This window comes from Tenrec ecaudatus, chromosome 3 (genome assembly GCF_050624435.1).
Source record: "Tenrec ecaudatus isolate mTenEca1 chromosome 3, mTenEca1.hap1, whole genome shotgun sequence".
Taxonomy (NCBI): domain Eukaryota; kingdom Metazoa; phylum Chordata; class Mammalia; order Afrosoricida; family Tenrecidae; genus Tenrec; species Tenrec ecaudatus.
In genome coordinates this window covers 79,129,108-79,152,647 of record NC_134532.1, presented here as the reverse complement: position 1 = coordinate 79,152,647, position 23,540 = coordinate 79,129,108, and positions in this window count along the sequence as shown.

Here is a 23,540-nt window from a genome sequence, read left to right as displayed (position 1 = left end):
GCTCCTCCCTTCCTCCTCCCCACTCGCCCTCCCCCTTTCGGGCTCCCGCGTTCACTTTCTCCGAGCGTGCCACGACAAAGGGGAGACTGATCACGGAAGACAAACTTTCCATCAACTTCTGCTCGCCTTTCTCTCCACGGCACTTTAAATGGTGCCTGTTTTCCTAATTGCCCTTTCTTCTTCCACAAGCATCCAATCATCTTGTTTTCATAGTCTTTAAATACTGGGTTCCCTTAAAATACCTCTAAGTGCATTTTGTTGGTGGAGGAATTTAATACAATTTGAAAAGTTGCTTCTAATTATGCTCCGCAGACCGCCTCCTTCCCCTCCCCCACGGTAAATAGGGGGCCTTGTGGGCTCCCATGAGCGCTAGACGGTTTTCTTGGGGTTCTGTTATAAAGATCAGGGAAAGGAAAGACGTCTCGTTTCTGGTATTTTTCTTTTTATCTTTGCTCTTTGCAGATGAGAAAGGGACTGCTTGACACTCCTGATTTCTCCTCACTAGCCAGAGTGAAAGGAACACCCCAGGATTTAGAGTTAATTGAAGATGTCGCATAGCACTCCTTTCCCTGGGTTTGGATGCAATTGGATAGAACCATTGTATTCTCTTGTATTTTGAAGAAAAAAAAATAGATGTAACTGAGGGGAAAAGTCATTTCTTGCTCTAGCCTGCCTGTGTCTACCAAAAGGTACCACCATCAATGCTGCTGAGTCTTCACCACGAATATTGAGGGGACCCGGACCAAGCAGTTTACAGTCAAAGTATTTCTGTATAATGTAGGTGTTATTTATGGAAACGGGTATTTTTTCCCCAAATAGGTATTTTAAAAACCCAAAGCTTGTTTACATTACAGGATAAAATGCCTGAGCTAAAGATTGCATTTTGGGTGCATCACAATGCTAGGTAAAATCAGGGGAGGCTAGGCTCTATCCAGGTCACCGAAACTGATATGGTATTCTTATTTGAAAATATGATTATTTATGATGCTCTTTCTGCTCTGCAATTCCTTTTAAGTTTACCATTGTGGCTCCATTCTTGCCGCTTTATCCGTCAGCTATTTTCATTCACTTGCATATTTGCTGTTTCACATCTAATCTCACTGTCACTTTACCCCCAATTTTCCATTTCTCTCACTCTCTGTTTTGCCACTCCCATCCCCCACATACATGTATGTGTGTGAGTGATTTTTCTACTTTGCTTACTCTCAGCCGAGCTCAGCTAAGTCCCCAAGAAGATTCTTTCCAAAAAGGAAAGCAAAGGAGTGTCAGCATGAACTCACCTTCTTTTTCCTGGCATTCAAAGCATTTTATTAGCCATTGTTGTCCCCACCACTTCCTCCAGAAACCAGTGCTGTGTGGCAAATTGTGCAGAATGGAAAGGCCTATAATGAATATATTTAGTACTGGGTCACGCTGATGAACATTCTGCCCCCATGAATAATACTGTTTTACAACTTTGTAGCCCTTTCAAATTGCTCTTCCCCAAACCCTACAGGCAAACTAGGGAAACCAGCGCTAGCCACTGGGACTTTAGAAACCCATCGCCATCTGGCCTCGCTCTCTACCATCTGAGCTAAGAATTATACTAAAGCAGGCTCTCCTGGAGCCCTCCCCACCCTCCAAGAGAGCAGAGACAGGAATTAGAGACTATTCAAAGTTGGGGTGAGGCTTCAAAGGTAATCTGATTCCATTTGTTCTAGAAGAGTTTCTCTGTGAATCTGATGTCCATCCCCCACGCTCCAAGAGCAATGGATGCAATGATCTTAATTTAGAGGACGTGGCTTGGAACCGACTTGATGGCAGTGATTGAGAAAAAAATTAAAATAATGAAAAGACAATCTTGCCTTTATGCTCAACAGTGGACTTAAAGTGAATTAACCCTCACGATAAAAATGTTTGGTTTATCTGACTGAAATATTTAAAATAGGCTAAGCTGAAATAAAAATGAACTCTATTTATAAAACGTATGAGTCTTTAATGCACTTGGAAGCTACTTGATGGACAGTGATGTTTTTCATTCAAAATATTATCCTTACCAAATAACTGTTTCATTTTCAGTTTGCCATGCGAAATGATATGTACTATTGGCAAAGCTGGTTAGGTCCTAAAGTGATCACACGTAAGGTCAGCAGTTCAAGCCCATCCGCTGCTCTGTGGGAGAAAGGTGAAAAAGAACAATTGTCACTGTCCTATAGGGTTCTTATGAATCAGGATGCACTCAGAGGCTGTAGGTGGGTTTTGTTGTTGTTGTTGTTTTTAGTATTTGATAGCATTTGCTTTTGATTTTTGCTGACTATGTATATTATACCTACTTTAGTGTAGATATCTTTGAAAATAGTTTTGAATATGGTTTTTGTTCATTTCAGTGTTTTGAATTTTTATCATTAGGTAGTCCAGCAAAGAAAAATTAAAAAGCAAAGAACTAAGAAAATAATAAAATAGCTATTATCCCAAACCAATCCCATTGCCATAGATTCAATTCCAACTCACAGCAACCCTATCATCCAACTTCACAGCTGTTTGTCACTAGGTTTGTGTGAGTAGGGAAAATCGGCCACACTTCTTTTTGTTGTCATCTAATGGTGGAATAATTGAACTTTCTAAATCTTGCGGAATTTCCCAAAATTATGAAGAAGTGTTAGACCCAGTGGTGAAGAGATGTTGATAGGTTCTGTAAAGCCCATTCACCTCTGACATGCCCGTCTTTGTTTGTAAAGAAGGAGGTAGTCTCACCTTTTGTAGACACTGGCATGAATAAGTGGTGTTAAACATTTGACCAATTTACTCTGAAAGTCCTGGTGGAAGACTTTTGGGTGTTGCCGTCATATTGTGAATGACACAGTGGCTAACCCCACTAGGTTATCTGGGGAGAAAGATATGACAGTCTGCTTCCAGAAAGATTCACCTCCTTGGAAATCATATGGGGCAGTTCTACTCTGTCCTATGGGTCACCATGAATAAGAATGATCATTAATAGCAACGGTATGAGTCAGAATCAACTTGACAGCCAGGTTGGGGTATAGTGATCTTGAAAATTTGCTGGTCTATCAAGACCGATCCTTTATCTATCACCTGAACCAAACCATAGAAGCATGTCAAATATTAGAGTCAAAGTATGTCTTCTTTGATACATATCTAATACTGCTCTAAAAAAATTGAACTAAACATTTTTAATATAACATCACATTCTAATATCAAAGCAAAAACTTTACTTGATATAAAGTCTTGGCAATGATAAGGAAAGATAAATGTAGTCGAATAAGAGTTTCATTAAAGTAACACCATTTGACCTTTCATCAGTGATATTACCTCCTTCTATATTGTTGTTTCCCTGTATGCCTTGTACTTATCTACTCAAGAGCATAAGAAAAAAAATCACTGAGCAATATGAGCCCTATATTAAATATGCTTATCAATATAAGATCAAAGGTTCGGAAATAACAATGGATTACAAACTATTCTTAGCTTTGTAGAAGAGAAATAATAGATTTCACTACAGCTCTGATCAAAACTGAATGGGCCCAGCATATGGAAACAGCATCCATCAACAGGAAGTGTCTTGGGTGGGGGCCGAGGGGAGTTGATTCCATAAAATATAGTGGCAATTTTTAGGTAAATGTTGTCTGAGTGGGCAATCAGTATTTGGGATGCCCTGCCACAGGTAGTATGTCAAGTTCTGACAAGTAACTTAGAGTCTGGCAACAGACAATCTGAACTCTTGATGAGAGGCATGTAGGTTAAATACTGTGTGATTGTTAGGCATTCAGGCCTTCAAAGCCAGGAAGGTTATAGATTTAGTGAACGGAGAAAACAAGACATGCACTTAGAGATCCCTCGGGGTTTTGAATATAGGCACATACTAAAAAGTTAGTCCAAATTTGAGACTATAATCACAAGGTTAGACTGAACAGCAGCAAGTTTGATTTTAGGATTGATCATATGAGCTATTCTTTGTTATTGGTAAGACTGATAACACCTTTGAGGCTAAGCCAAAGCAAACTCACTGCCACTGTGTCAATTCAGACTCACCGTGACCCTATAGGACAGAGCAGAACTGCCCCTTTAGGTTTCTAAGACAGTAAATCTTTATGAAAAGCAGCTTCATCTTTCACCTGGGGTGGCTGGTGGTTTCAAACCATTGACCTTGAGGTTAGCAGCTCCGTACCTAGTCTATTCCACCGCCAGGGCTTCTCCTTTCTTAGGAGCAATATTCTGAGGCTGAAACTTAACAAACAGTGCTCCAAGAGTCTTTGCTGAGAAGATTGGAGGGACTTGAGAAGTTACGTGAAAAACTGAGTGGACTCTCAGTTCTCAATTCTAAATAATGCTCCCCAATGTGGATTTCATAGACTAGTAGCATGGCTCCTTAGATTATGTGTCTATATTTAGAGTAGTGTCTCAAGCTCCTTAAAAATGCAGAATCTCAGCAGTAGCTCAGATACACTGAAGCAGAACCTGCATGTGAATTAGATCCTCTGGTGATCACGGTGTGCGTTAAGGTTTGAGACACCATGTCCTGTGGAGTAGTCTACCGTCGAAGATGGTAGAACTCAGAGCACGATGGTGCTTCAATACTCTGTGTTATCACATGTTGCCCCTCTAGGGAAAGTTTACACAGAGCCAGATGGTAAAGCTTCCAGAGAAAGAAGTTATTATTTATGCCAGGATATATATATGTAAATAACTAATAAAGGAAATTTAGAACTTTCTCCTTTTTCTAACGTGTTATGCCAGCTTACACCCTATCCTCATTCATTAAGGCAGTATAATTTTCATTAGGAAGGGAAATATTGTTCAGAAAAAAAGTGATCTATTTTTTTCTTGAAGAGCTACTTCGGATGCAGAATATAATTCCAGAGGTATGGCATCATGTATGTTTATGCTTATGTATAAGCTTAGGACTATCTGGTTGAGGGTTTTGCATTTGTCAAATATATATATATATATAAATAAAATGCTATATTTATCTTTCCCTCATGCCAGCGTTCTTTCATTGTTTGTGTGGGGAGCAAATCTTGAACACATCATTCACTTACTCTTAACTCTGGTAAAGGACAACAAATTGAATCCCACCCGCCTGCCTTGTCCCCCCAAAGACAAAGAGAGAGAGAGGGAAGGAGGGAGAAAGAGAGAGAGAGAGAGAGAGAGAGAGAGAGAGAGAGAGAGAGAGAGAGAGAGAGAGAGAGAGAGAGAGAAGGAGGGAGAAAGAGAGAGAGAGAGAGAGAGAGAGAGAGAATAGTAAGAAAACTTTTCAAGGCTTAACTCTTCTGTGTTTATGTGAAATTCTTGTTATATACAATGTTTCTGAAAATACAATTCAGTCAATGACCTTTTCAAACTAGGACAATAGACTAGTACCTGCTTTAAAAATACAGCTTCAAAAAGTATAAAACAGAACACATAGGCCAGAAGTATGAGCATGATGTTAAATAATGAAAAGTATCATCTTAAGGTTGAAGTCCTGGTGGTGATGCGGTTATGTGCTGCGCTGTGGTCCACAAGGTCAGCAGTTCACAACCACCAGCTGCTCTGCAGGAGAAAGATGAGGCTTTGTACTTCCTTAAAGAGTGCGAGTCTCAGAATCTCACAGGAGCAGCTCTATCCTACCCTATAGGGTTACTGTGAGTTGGAATCCACCTGATGGCAGTGAGGTGTTTGGGCCTTGTTTTTTGTATGTCACTGTCATAGAGTCATAGTGTCACATTCTGTTGTCATAGTGTTGATTCCTATTCATGCTGAGCCCAGAAGAACTGTGTTCCATAGAGTTGTCAAGGCTGTGAGAGTCTAGAAGAGACTTCCATGCTTTGGGCGGCCATCTGAGTAGGTTGGAACTGTCAAAACTGACTTTTGCAAGTTCTAAGTATATGGAGAATAGATTAGACTTACAGAGAGAGATGGCAAAATGATAAGCTGCACCCTATCTTTATTGGAAAACTTGCAAGACCCAGAAAAAGAAGTCAGTCTCTTTAAGTTATGGCTCTCACAGGTTTCCTATCGTAGACCCACTGGTATTGAATCAATTCTGACCCAATAGGGCAGGGGTCCTCAAACTTTTTAAACAGGGGGCCAGTGCACTGTCTCTCAGACCCGTTGGAGGGCCAGACTATAGTTTAAAAAAACCCCACAAACCTATGAACAAATTCCTATGTACGCTGCACATATCTTAAGTATAAAAACAAACCGGGCAAAAACACCTGGGGCGGGGGGCGGATAAATGTCCTCTGCGGGCCACATGTGACTCATGGGCCATAGTTTGAGGACACCTGCAAGAGAGTATTCCAAAGGCCATGAATTCTTACAGGAACAGATGATCTGTTAAACTTAAATAAATGTAACTGAACTTTAGCATTAACAATGTACAAAAATGTTCTAGTCATTAAGGTAATTGCTAGATAACTTGGGAGTGTAGCATCCATTTGCTTAGTTACTAAATGGGAATTATTCACTTCACATTTACCATGCTAACCACAAGGTGAGCAATTCAAAACTATCAAATGCTTCCCAAGAGAAAGATGAGGTGTGAATGTTTACAGTCTGGAAAACCCACAGAGGCAATTTGACTCTATCCTACAGTGTTGCTGAGAGTTGAATGGACTCAACCGCAGTGAGTAAGTTGAACTACGTTCAAGGGGAACAGTCAAGGGTATTTGTACTACAGTAAGGACAATGTCATCAAATTGAGAGACTTTTTTGATTTCACAAGACAAAGGAAAAGCTTATGGTATTCTGTGAGACAGCATTTTTCATCTAAAATAATTTCTTCATGAATATTTCATCAAGGATCATTAAAATTTAATAAAATAAATGAAATAAATAACTATTCAATTTAGAACATGTATCAGATATCTAAAATATAAGCTTGATCTCTGCAAATGTCAGTACTCATTATTCTTTTGTCAGCCTACCAGTGAACTGAATCATTTATATGCTTTTTTTTTCACATAGTGTGTGCATATATGAATGCTATAGAAAATGTTTCAGTTGGAACAAAACAAATGAAGCAAACCAAAATCTGTAGCCTTCATTGAAAATAAAGCATATTGCTTCTATGGTATGCAGCAGGCTAGTATCCGTGACAACATGGTGACTTTTTTTAGTATATACTATTCATTATTCTCAGGAGTCTCTGGTTAGAGAAAAAGGTGAACAAACTACGCATCAAACACTGATCATGCAATCGTCCACCACCAGAGGCAGATCAGAAAACAGACCAGCCGACAGCCTCCAACAAACCCCATTTAACCACGCACTGAGCTACTCTCCTGTGCCCGCGTGGGGGCATAGAGCAGGTAGGGATTGAGTAGGTGACAACCACCAACAGCAACAACTACACACTGTGCTAATTTTCAACTTGGATGGATTAGTTACAATAAGTTCATCAAATGTGTACCTTCTTCCCTAGCCAAAGGAATTTATTCTATAGAAAGATTTTCATCTAACAGCAAAGTGCTTTAGATATTAGGTTTCCAAAAACATCTAGTAAAGAGACAATGAAACGGGCAAGAGTTTGCATCTATAATGTTTTACTAATAAAAAAAATCCATTTAAAATAGGAACACCTCACATAGCAGTTAACTTTCAGGGCCTTGGAATAAAGTAAAATAAAATAAAGGCAGCAACAGTTATTAAATACCATTAGGTGTTCAGTGATTTACACCCATTTACTCACATTAATTTCAATACGCGTCATAATGATGAAACATTGCTAACTGTTAGAAATGCGTAAGATGCACGTAATAGACGTGAGCCAAAATGTCAACAAACGGAGTTTATTATCTCAAAAAACAAGCTACACAGAATGAGGGGACATTTCTGAGGCTAGGTTAGTAAGCTCCTCAGGGAGCCGATGATTCCTCCTGTGGGCCTGCTCTTTAGTCTGCATCGCACTGCCGTTCCTTATTTGCCTGGGTTCTCTCAAGATCCCCAGGTGACGATCTCAGTCCTATAAAACATCTCTCTGCTCAGGTGAGCATGTTTCAAGAAATGTGAGCATTTTTTTAATTGATTTTGATCCTCTTACAGCCCATCGGTCAGAACTATGCAGGGGTGGGACTCAAGCTGTTTGCACCTTTTGGCAGGACCCATACCTAAGTCTATGTTGACTTTGATGAAAAGTAGGTCTAAGGCACTTGTAGTCAGGATTCTCTCTAAGGGAATCACGAATTTACATTCCTCAGTCTTTTTTTAACTTTACCTGCTCAACTGAGTATTCATAGGGATGCTCATAGGTATATAAAACCTAAATGGAACTATGTTTAATGTTTTTTTCTTTATTGCAAAAAAACTTGTTCTACTTTTGATCAAATACTACATTCGTGTCCCTTTGTGTTCATTAGGTCAGTAAGCAAAATGTAAAGAGATGAAGTGCCAACCAGCAAGAGGGTGGCATACTGTCATTCATTTCTGCTGTGTGATGGCCCCAATTTCCACGAGATATTATGAGTGAGTTATTCAATTCCTGAAGTGTTCCAAGAGCTAAAAATATTGTCAGGACAATTGTTTTAAGTTCAGCACAAGTGGAAAGGGGTTTTTCAAAGACGAATATAATATGTTTAGAATATAATATGCTTTAACATCAAACACAATAATTATTTTCTAATTGGCTTAACTCAAAAGGACCGGGATGCTAACCCAACACTGAAAAGATGATTAAGGATAAATCACACAGTTGATGATGCTTAGATAAAAGTGAAGAAAATTGCAAATGAGCACACAAATCAAGAACCAGTATGTAAATATCTTAATTATGTTTTGTTTTTTATCACACATTATTTAATATTAAACATATTTTAAATCCCTATCTTATACCCAAATCTAGTTTTGTGTACCTCTTTGATTATTCTTACTTAATTATTAAGTGACGAAATAATAAACTACCTTTCAGTCTATAGTTTTGTTTTGTGTTTAAACAGTCGTTAGGGCAGCAAACTGGTTGTTAAATGCTTTGAATCTCACCCCTGAAACTAAGCCCTATGACTATTCCTTCACCAACTTCTTCTGGGAGAGGGGGATGTAATTGGCATGGTTAGCCGAGACGAATGAACTGTTAGCCCCAAGGCAGATGCATAGTTCTTTCCCTTGACACAATGCTGCACAGAGGTCTAAACTATTGAGGTTTGGTTAACACAGTGGAGTGCATTGCTGATGTTCGGTTGAAAACAAGTAGTTTGTGCCACATTCATCCTGGCTCCCTGTTACATATAAAGGAACTACAATTTAAACAGTTGTCAATTTTGATACAGTTAAACGTATAATAGATTTTGAATCTGACTATAACTTCCTTCAGAGTCTGTTTCCTATATAGGAAAATTACCTGTTTGTTGTTTTTTTTTTCTCTTTTCAGCATTAAATGAAAAAGGCCAACGGATGTTCTTTTTTAGAATTGTTTCCTTTTCCCTAACTGCTAAGCTATGGAAAAAGAATATCAATACACACCAAGATGAATTGTCTTACAGAAAATTATTGCAACCTAGGCAACAATACAAACCCTCACTACTTTGTCCTTTGGAAAGTGTCCTTGAAAAGTATTCATGCTTCAGGGCTTTGTAGAGTCATTTCTTATCAGATGTAGGAGAAGACCATCTATGCGAAGGAGAGGTGATCTCCCCACTAGCTCTAAATGCTCCTAAGTCACCATGTAAGACATGTAGACATACCATGTCATGTTTCTCCAAGTCCTAAGACATAGAAGGAAATAATCATTAAGTCATTTGCTGATTAAAAAGTTCAAACAAAGGGTCAGTGAAAAACAGAAAAGGAGAGCAGTCATCCAGATTCTTATTTATGTTATAATCAGAAATGTCCCAACGTTTGAGCAAATGCTAACCAGGGCCCTGACAAGGGGAGTAGCACAATGCAGTAGGAAGAGCTACTAACCTAAGATCAAAGGAATTCACTTCCCACTCAGCAGCTTTTTGATGCTGTACCATTGTCCCATCAGGATTCACTCTCCCCAAATACGTTTATGCAGAGGGGATTAAAACTTAAATTTGGGAGGAAAGAACAAAAGCACACCTGGAAATCCTGCTTACCTTGAGTATTCAAGAGAATATTATTTGTTTTGCAAAAAGCTTTGTAGGAACTCTACTTTTGGTGAAGACTGTAAATGAAAGACATTTCTGTCAAAGTGTATAAAATAATTTGAAGCCAGAAAATATGCTCTTTTTTGCTCCGTTGAAAACACTGATTTTAACTATCAAAATACATAGTTTTCAAACATTCTTTAAAATATATATATATAAATAGAAGTAAATGCTGTTTGCACATAATTAAGTCTACATGAAACTTCTGAATTTTAATGAATGAGTTAAATACAATCTTATTCACATCCTCCATACCATTAAGACAAATTTCCTTGGGCAAAATAGCTGTACATGACAGTTCAAAATGTATTCTTCCAGTAATAGTAATATAAGAAAGTAAACCTCAAGATTTCCAACCCCCCTTCTTTTCCCCATGCAGTTCACCAAGTGTTTAATTTATAGAAATCCCTTATTTACCAAAAGAGTAAACATATTTGAGCAGTCTCACAAATAATCCACAACTACAATATTTGTGGCGGCTTATTTTTTTCCTGTTTTGCTGTAGCTCTAAAATGCTTTAAATTCAAAAGGTTTCTACTAGGATTGGATTATGATTATTATGCAGGAACATATCCCAGTATAAACAGCTTGCTTGGCATTTACATATTGCTCCCACATGCTTCCCTGTCTGACTTCTCAGGAAGTCAGAAGCATGTATTTTATTGCTATAAAAGGCACACGGTCTTTTATTTACTACAGAATCCTGGCTCTTTGCAAACAGAGTAATCCAGCATCACCGTTTCCACAGTAAAAACTTGAATTGATGATCTCGATATAAACTTACAAAGCATGCAAATATTTCTATCTAAAATTCCTATTGTGTACACAGATTATCAAAGGTTGTCCAAAATGAATTCAGAAATTCCAAGCTAACTAATTACCTTTATAATAATGGAGATCAACTAGCTGAGCCAAAAAGTGAGGGCGTCAGCGGCTTTTGTTTAACCTAAGCTAAAACATCAAACCTCTCTCCTGAGGCAATGTAAACACAACAATTGGCCATCTCTCCATCCCTATTCAACTGAGCCCTAACTTTGTCTAGAGGAGTCAGGCCTGCTTTCACCTACAAAGTCTGTAATAGCAAGCTTCCTGCAAGGCAGGCATAGATATACATATCCTAAAAAATGAAGAAACTAATTCATAAAATAATTTCTAAAAGTTTCACGTGATTCCACTCTCTGTTCAGAAAGTTCCAAAGGTCCACATGGAAAATCTCGCCAACACACACCTACCATGCCCAGTATTTGACAGTGCCTTCCAGTATAATCGCGTGTCTCCACTCTGGTCACTCGTTTTCCTAAGGCTGGTGCATTCTGGACTTCTTAGTCAAAATTAAATTACTACACGATCAAGGGAGACAATGCCACGAAACAGGTTATTCACCGAGCATTTGGCCTAAGACAACTCAAACTGTCAGAATTTTGTTTTTATTGTTGCGTGAATACCTTTGAATAATGTTGCATGCTAAACTTACTTCTCTGTAGGGACAAAAATCTCCCAGCTCCTAGTCATTAAAAACGTGTTGTTTGTAAACATGCAGGATTAAAGGTCTGGGTGGGGGTGCGGGAGGGTGATACTTCCAAAGAGAAAGGGCAACTTCTTTTCCCAGAAGAATATGCATCCCGCACTGAACATCATTCTCTCCGTGTAAGTTGTGAACGGTTTGGGGTGCAAATGTTTCTCTCTACAGAATCAGATGTTTCTTTTTCTTCAAGTCCTCCAGTATGGTCAAACTGATCCATAAAGTCATTGCAAAAGACAGCCAACAACTTTGTCATTGTAATGGACTTTCTTTCTTTCATTTCTTTCTTTACAATAGGTCTAGCAGGTGGCATGTGGCAGTGGCTGGGTCTATGTCCCTCTCCAGGGTGCCAAGATGTCCCTCAAAGTTTCTGTGGGAGGAATGTGTTGGTGTGGTCGGGATTGTAAAGGCACGCGAGCATCTGCCGGCTCCCCAGCCTCATTACCATTCACACAATTAACTCCCGGGGCTCTCAGCGCAGCCGCCAGACCCAGGACTCAATTTTCCAGCCTCTCTGACAATACTCATTATCATTCATCTGAGCCAAAGAGTTCTCAGGCTTTCAATTCAATGGAAAGTTTTCTCAGGGAAAAGAGATCACACACGGAAAGCACTGGAAATGCAGAGCAAAGGAGCAGAAATCTGGTGAGGAACCTCACCCCAACACCTGAAAAGCGCTTTGCGCCTTCTATTTTGTTTCAGACAGAACGCTGCATCTTTCATGACCGGGCCGTATTTCAAGGCCAATACCTTTGGTTTTAAACATTTTTCTTTCAGTTAAGAAACGGGCATCAGTTAGCAATAGTGGCTGCTACCATCTTCTCTGGGTCCAACTCTAATTTTGAGTTGCAGAAGTTTTGACCAAGACTAAACCTCGGACTTTGAAAAGTTCTTGGGATGCTTTTGAATATTGGTTAAAGAGAGTCTAGCAAGACAGTGCACAAAAGAGATGACAAATTCAGGCAGCTCTAGATCATGAAAGCCTGGGTCAGTCCTATCGATAGAGTTCAATTGCATATACATTAGAGACAAGAGTCAGAGTGAAGCCGCGCTGTCTCTTTAACCAATTTATCACATGATAAATATTCACAAATTGCACTAATTAAGAAGTTTATATTGAACCAAAGTGAGGTGAAAATATGTGGCTATTTTCCTGTAATAAATAGTAAAACAAATGGTCATTTATTGACAAGGAGACTACAAAGAAGTTTTTTGTTTGATTTTTAAACCTTTTCCTTGTTACGAAATAAGTTATAGACAAAACTAGACTTTCTCTTAAAGATAAAATGAAATTATGAAAGGGAAGCATTTAAAACAACCTGACTCAAATGGAAAAGGCTTTTTTGTCTGCAGCAACAAAAGAAACATTAGTCTATTAAAAACTGGAGAAGCAGCGCAACATTGAGAAAGCTATGAAGTTTTAATTTTTACTTCTGTGGAAAAACTAGGTGTGAGAGGGAAAGTTTCAGACACTGCCTCTTTTCCAAAGTAAAGCTTTTCTTCTGTGAATGCGATTAAAAGCAGAATAGAGTATGCCACTCTTCAAAATATTTCACTCTTTAATATGCTACTTTAAAATGATAAGATGACAGTCTTTAAAAGATTTCATTTAAAAATAAATAACATATTTCATTTATCGAGCAAGATGCAAAATATTTGATTTATTGAACAGGAAAATAATGTTCATTACACATTCATAAAAATGAGGGAAAAATCTGTTGGTTCTGATGCTTTTCCTATGAATTCCGCAAGTCAAAAACATAGAGTTTAATTAATATCTTTTTGTTACCATCTCTGGGGGACATCTAATGAGCCCAAGCAAATAACATGTGCATACACATATGTACAGCACATAGTGTGTATTGGAAACTAATACTGGGTTGCGTGGTTTGCAGAAACCATGTAAAACTCAGGTATCTGTGTGAAACTGAAATAGATCTTAGGAATATTATATTTATATTTAGGTTTAAATAATGTGCTTTTAAACTGCTAATTTTATATAAAATTCTATTTTGTCCACCAAGTATAATTTTTTCTTTAAAATAATTATCGATGCACATGCACACACACACACACACACACACACATGGGAAAATACATGTTCAGGGTTTGATAGAATTCAAATTTGCCAGAATGCACATGGAAACAAATCTTCACTTTACATATACCACTTCTTATAGTTTGTTGCAGTTCATTCCAGGAAGTTAACGTAAAGTGGAGTTGACTCTGGGGAGAAATAGCAAAAACCAAAAAAACCCCTGTCTATAGACTGCTTTTGACAAAATAAAAATGGGTTGTATTCCATCTTTCTCTTAATATAAGTGATAGAACTGACTGTTTTAAAACCCAAGGCATCTAGACTGGGAGTTTAAGGAGAAAACAAAATAAAACATACATATTTTTCTTATGCTAGCGTCCACTTTGACCATCTCCAGTTATTTACCCACAAGGACTCTTTCAATAATGCTATTGTACACTAATTCTGTCTGCTCTGCACTCTTCGGCATTGTAGTTGGAGTTTCCTGGAGATGCTGGCTCCCTGGAATCAAACTGATTCTGCTTGTTTCTGGGTGAGCATTCCACTTAGAAAGTCACTGCCACAAGCTCTCTGAGAGGTGATATCCATCCTAAGTGTTGGCAGATTCACACTCCTTGGGTCTCTATTCCTCCCAATCTTGAGGACAGCCTTGAAGTCCCACTGTTGCCCCCCAAGAACTCTGTGTGTGTGTGTGTGTGTGTGTGTGTGTGTGAACCAGTCTTGCCTCAAATCAAGGGAGCTGTATGAAACTGGATGCTAAGCAATAACTGGTGATCACAGTGTATCTGATTGCTAACCTTGTTCTCTCAAAATTCTTACAGCCATGGAGTTGATGCTGACTCATAAGGACCCTTTAGTACTGGATCGAATTGCCCCTGTGCGTTTCCAAGACTGTAACTCTTTATGGGAGTGGAATGCCCCACTTTCTCCCGTGGAGCGCCTGGTTGTTTTAAACTGTCACCATTAAGGATCGCAGCCAATGCATCATCACTAAGCCACCTGGGCTCCTAAACTTGTTCTCTAGTTCTGATTAAATTCCTTAAGTATTCCTGATGTGTTATCCTGTTTCCGATAGATGGCCTTGAGGCCTTTCTTCTTTTGCCACTTTATTTTTATTTATTTTACAATTCCATCTTACTCTTGCTCTAAAGGTTTTGGCTGCTGTTCTTATATTGCTTGTGAGGTTCTATGATGCTGACTCTCTTTTCGGACTCTTCTCTAGAATCCTCGTATGTTTGTTTTTTGTTTGTTTGTTTGTTTGTTTTTTACACAAGCTGGCCATGAGGGTGCTATAAGACTGGACTGATTCAAGAGCACCCAATAATAACCACCACGAGATGACCAATGGACATCGCGATGTCACAATGAGCTCACTGAGTGATGGCTGTGGTTGGTCCTCTCCCAGATCCTCCGATGCAGCGCTAGGCTGAGTCTCTGAGCATTTCTTCCTCCCTCGAAGAATTCTTGGTCTGGCTTGGTCAGGTGGTTCACCAAGATGTGCTTGCAGTGACTGCACATCACAGTGATATTAATGAACTTTGAGCTATACTTGTGTTTATTAATGCAGAAAATATGCACATCACAAAACCAGAACATATGCCAATTATTTAAAATCTATTGCAGACACAGGGGAACACATAGTTCAAAATATCACACAGAATTATGAAACAGAAGAGTATGTTATCAGTGTCCTTGTATTTCCACAAGCCATAAATGATGTGCTACTTTGTGTATTTTTGAATAATGTTAGAAATAATCTATCAGGTATCATTTTTATAGTGTATGAACAACAAAAGCGGTGTTAATGAGTCAAGATATTTCAATGTTTCCATTAAGTCTACTTCAGCAATTGATTAAACACTTATTATATAAGAGGTAATAAGAATTGGGTGTGAGCGTCGTGGCACAGAAACTCACTCTGACCAGGAGTCGATTCTGACTCAGGACGACAACCTAAGACAGGAGAGGACTGCCCATGGGTTTCTGGAAACTGACCTCTTCACACGGTAGAACGCCTTCTCTTTCTCCCACAAGGTACATCATTTTGTGGCTATTAGCATACAATCACTATGTACATATACAAATGCTTGTATATTATGCATGCATACTGTCAATATGTATTTATATATTTTAGTCAATACAACTTTTCAGGGAACTGTAATAACATACATCCTGGAGTATGATTAAGAAAAGAGAGGGACTTTCTCTCCAGGGTGTATAGTATGACAACATCCAAATGTTTACTAAAATGTGCTCTGGAAAGCATATGCTCTCAGACATATGAGAGAAATCCCTGAGCAGATAGACTGCATAATGAAGCAGATGGTATCGCCACTTACTGATAAAAAATATTTAAATTTTAATATTTTCATGATTACCAGTGAACGTAAACTGAAGGTTCAAACTCTCTAGTCCACTCTGACTCATCGGAACCTAGTTTACAACAGGATGAAACCATGCCTGGTCCTTCACCACGCTCACTATTATTGGCATATTTCAGTCCATTGCTGCACCATTGTGCCGATCCATGCTGTCCTGTTCCAGGGAGTGGTCCCTCTAGATAACATCTCCACAGCATTTGAGATGAGGTCTCATCATCATTGAATCCAAGGACCATTCAGGTTGTAGTTTCTACAAGACAGCTTTTGGTATTCCATGAGACCCACATTAATAATTTTGTCCTCCAACACCATAATTCAAATGTTTATTTCTTTTTTTATTTCTCCTTATTCATTGTCTAACTGTCACATGCATTTGAGATGACTGATGCACCCTGCCTTAGGTCAGGTGCACCTTAGTCCTCAAAGTCACGTATATCCTTTCAACTCTTTAAAGCGGTCTTCTGTAAGACAAGGCAATATCTCATGTGATTTTGGGGCTGCTGCTTTTATAAGTGCTGATTATATATCTGAGTAAAATAAAATCTTTACTGACTTCAATATTTTATGTATACGTTCATTTGATTATTGGTCCAGTTGTGAGAATTTATTTCTTTTGTTCTTTTTTATGTTGAGGTGTAATGCATAGTGAAGACTGTAGCCTTTTATCGTTAGGACTAAATGCTTCATGTCCTCTTCACTTTCAACAAGTAAGGTAGTACATCTTCATTTTAAAATCTGTTAATAAGTCTTCCTCCAATCTTGACGCTCTATTCTTCTTTATATAATACAGCTTCACAGGGGTTTGGTCAGCATAGGAATTGAATAATTATGGGAAAAGGACACAACCCTGATGCAAATGTTCCTGGCTATAAACCACCTTAACCTCCCTTTGTTATACTGGGACAACTGCCTCTTGACCTGTGTGCAGGATCCACAAGAGCACAATGAAAATGACTTATGATATATATCCTTCGCAATATCACAACAGCTTGTTAGGATCCACACAGTAAGTTGCTTGTATAAGCGTTAGTGATTTGAGGTTCAAGAGGAACTTTGAGGAGGTTCCACACAATCATTTTGGTCTCTTCTGTGTTTCTTGTCTTTTAAACGAGGTTTTGCTTTCTTCGTAGGTGATGCCCTTGAAGACATGCCACAGCTTACAAGTCTTCAGTGTTCAGTGTGTGGAATATATTCTTTGGTGGTCTTTAAATTTAGGTGGGATATACTGAAGGTCATACTTTAACTCTCATGGACTTGTTTAACGTTTCTCAATTTTTAACTTAAACTTTTATATTTGAAAATGATTTGTTTTGAAGCCAGCCCACAGCATGTTCTAACTGGTGGTTTTGAGTCTCTCTGTTCTCTTATCCTATACATGTCTATAGTCATAGGTATGTTGTTGAAGAAAACAAAAAACATTTGTGATGAAAAGTCATTGATCTCACAAAAGTATTATCATGTGGTCTCAAGTGTTGTTTCCATGAAAAGGGCCATGCTTTCCAACTACCATTCTTATTTTTTTCAACTTTTGCATTCAAAACATCAATTATTATTAATGCATTTTTATATTTGTGAGTCTGGTGATATTGATAAACTTATTCATCTTTGACCTTAGTGGTTGGTGAGTGTGCATGTGTATGTTTGTGTAAAATCTTATTCCTGTATGTTAGAAACTCAATCACTTTTATCATAAAAAGTAAAATCTTTCCATTTATTGAATGAAAAAATTTGTCACTAGCAAATGAATGTACTGAATCAAGCTTCAGAAGGAATATCCCTACTATATTCTCATTACTAATCATTATTAAAATACCATATTCATATTTTGCCTTTGAGTGCCCTTTTCCACCCATCATGCTATTAAGCTACTCTTTGACGATTTTGCCCTTACAAATGTTCCCTAAATCATGGAATAAGGCTGCTAAGCAAATGTAAAATAAGTCAACCTTGCATTGTATGCCACACAGAGAGTTTCTATTAAAGACGTTCATATGTGGAAGAAAGTAAAACTCTCTAAAATGGAAGATCAAAGTATAAATGGATTTAGAAGATAACAATTTTGAATGCTACAGTAGTCAAAGTCCTTTAAAATGGTTAAAATCATTCCTAGTGACTTTCATTATGTAGCTTTATCAGCTAGTTTAAAGATAAACACTTCACTCTTTTTAAAATCACAAGATAGAGGTACTTTTAATTTCATCCCCCCAATTTTATTTTACCTGAGATGTTTATAACTATCAGTAGCAGGTTACTTGTGAAGCGCTTTGTGCATTCTTATTTTCCAGAGCTGATGAGGTTGACTCACCAAGCTCTTGCTCAATGTCACTCAAACCTTCATTAACAGTGGATCATTTTTGAAAGTCGTGATTCTGCAGTGCGGACGTATGGTCTTAGAAGGGCCAACAGTAGTTTGTTGTTCATTTGCAAGCTAGAATGAATGGAGAAGCATTCTAAAAGACTCCGGCCTCTTCCTGACTCCAAGATTTTGATTTAACTGGTATATGGTATTCTCTGGATATGTTTGAAAACTGTCCTGGGGATTTTAACATATGAAGCCAAACTTTATAATGACTTTATTGGAATCTTTCTAAGAGCAAACAATTTGCATATATTATGCATAAAATATTGAAATAGTAACTTAAATGAAAATCATAGGAGAAGCAAGTGAAGGAAACAGATTCGTATGAGAAAACAGAAGTCTAGTGTAAAAGCCACTTGAAGAGAGTGGTACTAGAGAGTGACCCTGTCTGACGGGAAACAGTGAGATAGGGTACTTCAGCCAAGTCTTCTCTACCGTACACGTCTTTATAGTCATGTGATTCACATAAGAGTATGAGTTTTGTATCAATGATAGGATACTATAATAAGCCAACTAATATTAGCACTAAACAAGGATGGTTTGCTGCTCCATTCAATAAATAAACAACTAAGCAGTAAATTTTAAATTGGCATCAGTGTTTGCCTTTGGTGATTCTCTAGAAATAATGAGTAGCTTCCTCACAAGAAGAAGTAGGGATCCTAGATGTCCCATATTTGCATAATGCCATGCTGACCAAATGGAGAGAGTATCAAAATCAGGAGATGCCTGATTCTGGCTTCAAAGTCACCCTCCTCCTCCTCATAACGATCATGAGCTATCAATGAAGGGGCAATTGTGAGAGACATAAGGTGATGCACTTCCACTGTTACACTTTAAATCACTTAAAATGTTATGAAAGAGGGCAAATTAGACTTTTTTGAAGCAAAGTGGGGAGGACATCTGGTGCTAAGAACTGTTCTCTGAGGGAAAGGGATTAGGTCCTCTTTATAAGGGAAGCATGGAATCTGCGTTAGCCTAGGTGAACTGAGGTGGAAGAGGACAGACTGTAAGAGTTAAAGGAACTTCATTTTCCCATCACTATTGTGGGAGTGCCTGGAAGACCATTAAATACCTTAAATGTTTGCCAAGTTACTTGAATAAGATGAAACCTTATCCCTTACTTTGTAGCTCCAGTACTGAAATTATGAAACATTAATTTTTCTTTTAAGTGACATAGTATGGACTACAATTGACCGAAAAAGCCCAGGGGCAAGTGTCGAATCAAGTGAAAATAGATAAATACAATGAAAAGAAAAGCATGCTTTCAAAGATAAGTTTGACGGAGAAACCTAATGGGCAGCTTTCTGAGGATGCTCTGTTACTGATTTGGGATTGTGACTCTCAGGCAAATTCAATGTGAAAAGATATTCCCCTCTTCCTGTCCTAATTTGTTTCATCCTCACACATTACACGTATTTGACTAAATCAGCCAATTAGTCAATAAACAGAATTTTCTGAGTAATTCACTTTCTTATCAATAGTCTTCTCTTTCTGTTCAATGTAGTAATTAGATAGAGATATATAGATAGATCATCTCCAACACAATGGTAACTTACGTACCACAGAATGAAACACTGGCCACTCCTGTATCATCTCTAGAGTCATTACATATTCAAGTCTATCTTTGCAATAAGTGTAGCAATCTATCCCACCTACAAGGTCCCTCACCTTGATCGGCCCTGTATTTCACTAAATAGGATGCATTCCTTTAGTAGTAGATCGCTCCCGATGATGAAGCCAGACCCAGTGAATCACACAAGCATTTTGTTGTGATCCACATGTTTTTAATTGACTATTTTTTAAAAGTAACACACAAGTTATTTTCTGTTTTTAGTATGATAATGCAATAACTATCTGCTGTAAAATACTTATTAGAACTTTTCAGAAATTGAATGTTAATGAATTACCCAGAATTTGATATCTCAATATCATTGGTAGCAAAATCGGTTCCATGTTAGGCTACTAACTACAAGGTCAGCAGTTTGAAACCGCCTACTGCTCCACAGGAGAAAGATCAAGCTTTCTACTCCCACGAAGACTTACTCTCGGAAATCCATATGGGCAGTTCTGTTTTGTCCAATAGGTCTCCTTGAGTTAGAATCAACTTGATGGCAGTGAGTTTGGTGTTTGTTTTGGATGGCTCTTCAGAGAAGTTGTTGCTGCTGGGTCTGACAAAGGAAACAGACAAGACAAGACAACTCTGGGTCATTTTATCACACAGTTAGCTACCTCCCAAAAGATCATATCAAAAATAGCTCATGTGCAAACAGAAATAGATTCCTGCTGATCTAAAATTGTTCTTTGGGCATTTCTAAGGATAGCAAGCAACCCAAAACAAAACCAAAAATAACCCATTGCCATTTTACCCCCTAAAAACCCTAAAGGTTTCAAAGCTATAAATCTTTACAGGAGCCCTGGTGGCATATTGGCTACATGTTGGCCTGTGACCTGCCAGGTCAGTGGTTTGAAACCACCAGCCTCTCTGTGGAAGAAAGACCAGCTTTTCTACACCTACAAACAATTACAGTCATTAGAAGTCACAAGACAGTGCTACTCTGCTCTGTAGGCTCAGTGTGAGTTAGCATCAGCTTCATGACTTTGACCTTGGTCTTTTGCAAATCTTTACAGTAGATAGCTTCATCGTTTTCCTTCGGAGATGCTGATGAGTTTGAACCATCTCTCTGTTATCTGTCCACCGCTCACCTGACTCTTGAGGAAAGCAACAACAACATATTAAAACATACAAAAATGCTTAAATGTCGAATTAATGATAATAGTCAAAACCAGGCCTAAAAAAGTTTATTGGTTGTCTTTTAAAATGTGAGAAAGTCAGACAGCTTGTAAATACCGGGGGGGGGGGATCAAAATATTTATATTGCTTTCTCTAAATACAAGAAAATCTCCATTTTAAATCAGGATTCTGATCTGACAAGTATCCAGTCAAAAGTCAGTTTGGACATGAGTCAAATGCCTCATTTTTTTGTTTAGTTTTCATTATTAGTGCCTTTTATTTACTTTCCATTTCCTTCTGCTTGGAGACTTGGAGTCTTTCCAGTGGATATGCAAAATTCTGTTTCAAACCACCAGTGCAGAAGAGTTGAGGAATCTGTGATTGCGACCCCCACCTACTTGGTGAAACACATACGACCATCATCAGTATCTTTATATATACAAACTGTGTTTTCTTTGGGATTGTAATGATTACATCTGAGAATGATAAAATCCCTAAATTATTCGCTGCCAACACTCAATGTAGAACATAGTACTAACTATAAGATGTAGTTAGAAAAAAAAGAAAAAAAACCCAAATAATTGTCCTCATGTCTGAAGAATGTGGTGACTTGGGAACTATCTCTACATCCTACTTCCAGATCGCAAAGTTGCTGCCACGGAGCATATTTATCTTGACAATTATTATAGATAATATTACAGAAGGAGGAATATTAAAAGTGAGATTATATGATGAACTACCAATGAACTAAAGGATCTAGGTGGGACCATGAATGACTGATAATATTATTAAAGACTGCAAGGGACATTAGGCATATGCTTCCTGGTGATAGTATGTACCACACCTAGAAAGTAGCCTGGCTCAAAATGCCTAACATGAATATGATCAATCCTCTGGATTCACCTACCCAAACACAGGGAGCACTGAAGAAGAAAATCACACTAAAAGCAATGTTGGTGGCCTTCCCTGACAGGCTAGTGAGGTGTATGATTTTTCCTAAGAAAATCGTGTTAGTGTTAGTATGGGTAGACTAGAGAAACAAATCCATGGACACACATGTATATAAGAAAGAGATTTATATACAAGAGCAATTGAACATTGAGAAAACATCCCAGCCCAGTCCAGATCAAGTCCATAAGTCTGATATTAGCCCATATGTCCGATACCAATCTATGAAGTCCTCTTCAGACTCACAAAACACATGCAATGAAGCCAAATTCAGGATGATCACAAGTCATTGGGTAGAAAGCTTTGGGGTCCAGAGGCGTTGTCAGCATCTCAGTGCTGCCAGGGGTCTCTGTGGCTTCTCCCGCTTCTGAGGTTTGGTGGCATCCATGTGGCTTGTCTTCCGCAATGTCTCCCAGGGAGTAGCAGAGAGAGAGAGAGATGTCTCCCGCCTCCGAGGAGGAAGTACCAGATTTCCCAGAATTCTCAGGAGAAGGCCATGCCCACAGAAGACTCATTGGCTATCTCCAGATTGGCAGTGTAGACTCCACCCCTACACTCTTAATCCTTAAATTGACACCAGATGAGGTGACCGCCACAGAAGCTGAGGTCATAGTGGGCTGATGCCTAGACTTCATCAGAATAGCCAGCAGCAGCACTGGGCCAACCAGCACCATGGAAGGCAGCTGCCCACGTACTATTCCTGGGCATGAGGGGCTTTGTCTGGGAGCTTGCATTCCTCTACAGATTTCCATCCTGTACTGCCTTCTTCCTACAGGTTTCGTTCACAAAGGATAAGGTCGGTGTCCTCATTAAAGATGCTGGTATTCGTGCTGAAACTTGTTTCTTTTTTTTTTTTAATTAATAAATCTTTTTATTGGGGCTCTTACAACTCTTATCACAATCCGCACATACATCAATTGAGCAAAGCACCCTTAAACATTCGTTGCACTCGTCATTCTCAAAATTCACTTTCCACTTGGGTTCCTGGAATCAGCTCGGTTTCCCTTTTTCCCCCCTCCTCCTCCCTCCCCGCTCCCCCCTTCCCCCTGGTCCCTTGATAGTTTATAAATAATTATTATATCTTATCTTACACTCTCTGACATCTCCCCTCACCCGCCTCCCCATTGCCCATCTCCCAGAGAGGAGGTTACACATAGATCTCCAAGATTGGTTCTCCCTTTCCACATCCCCCTTCCCTCCTGGTGTTGAGGGGTTCGTCCGTCCTAGATTCCCTGTGTTTCCAGATCCCCACTGCACCGCTGTACATCCTATGGTATAACCATGTCCGCAAGGTAGAATTGGGGTCATGATAATTGGGAGGGGAGGAAGTGTTCAGGAACTAGAGGAAGGTTTTGAGTTTCATTGTTGCTACACTGAACCCTGAGTTACTCATCTCCTCCCCACTCCCCCTCTGGAAGGGATGTCCAGCGGTCTACAGATGGGCCTTGGGTCTCCATCATGCACTCCCCCTCATTCACG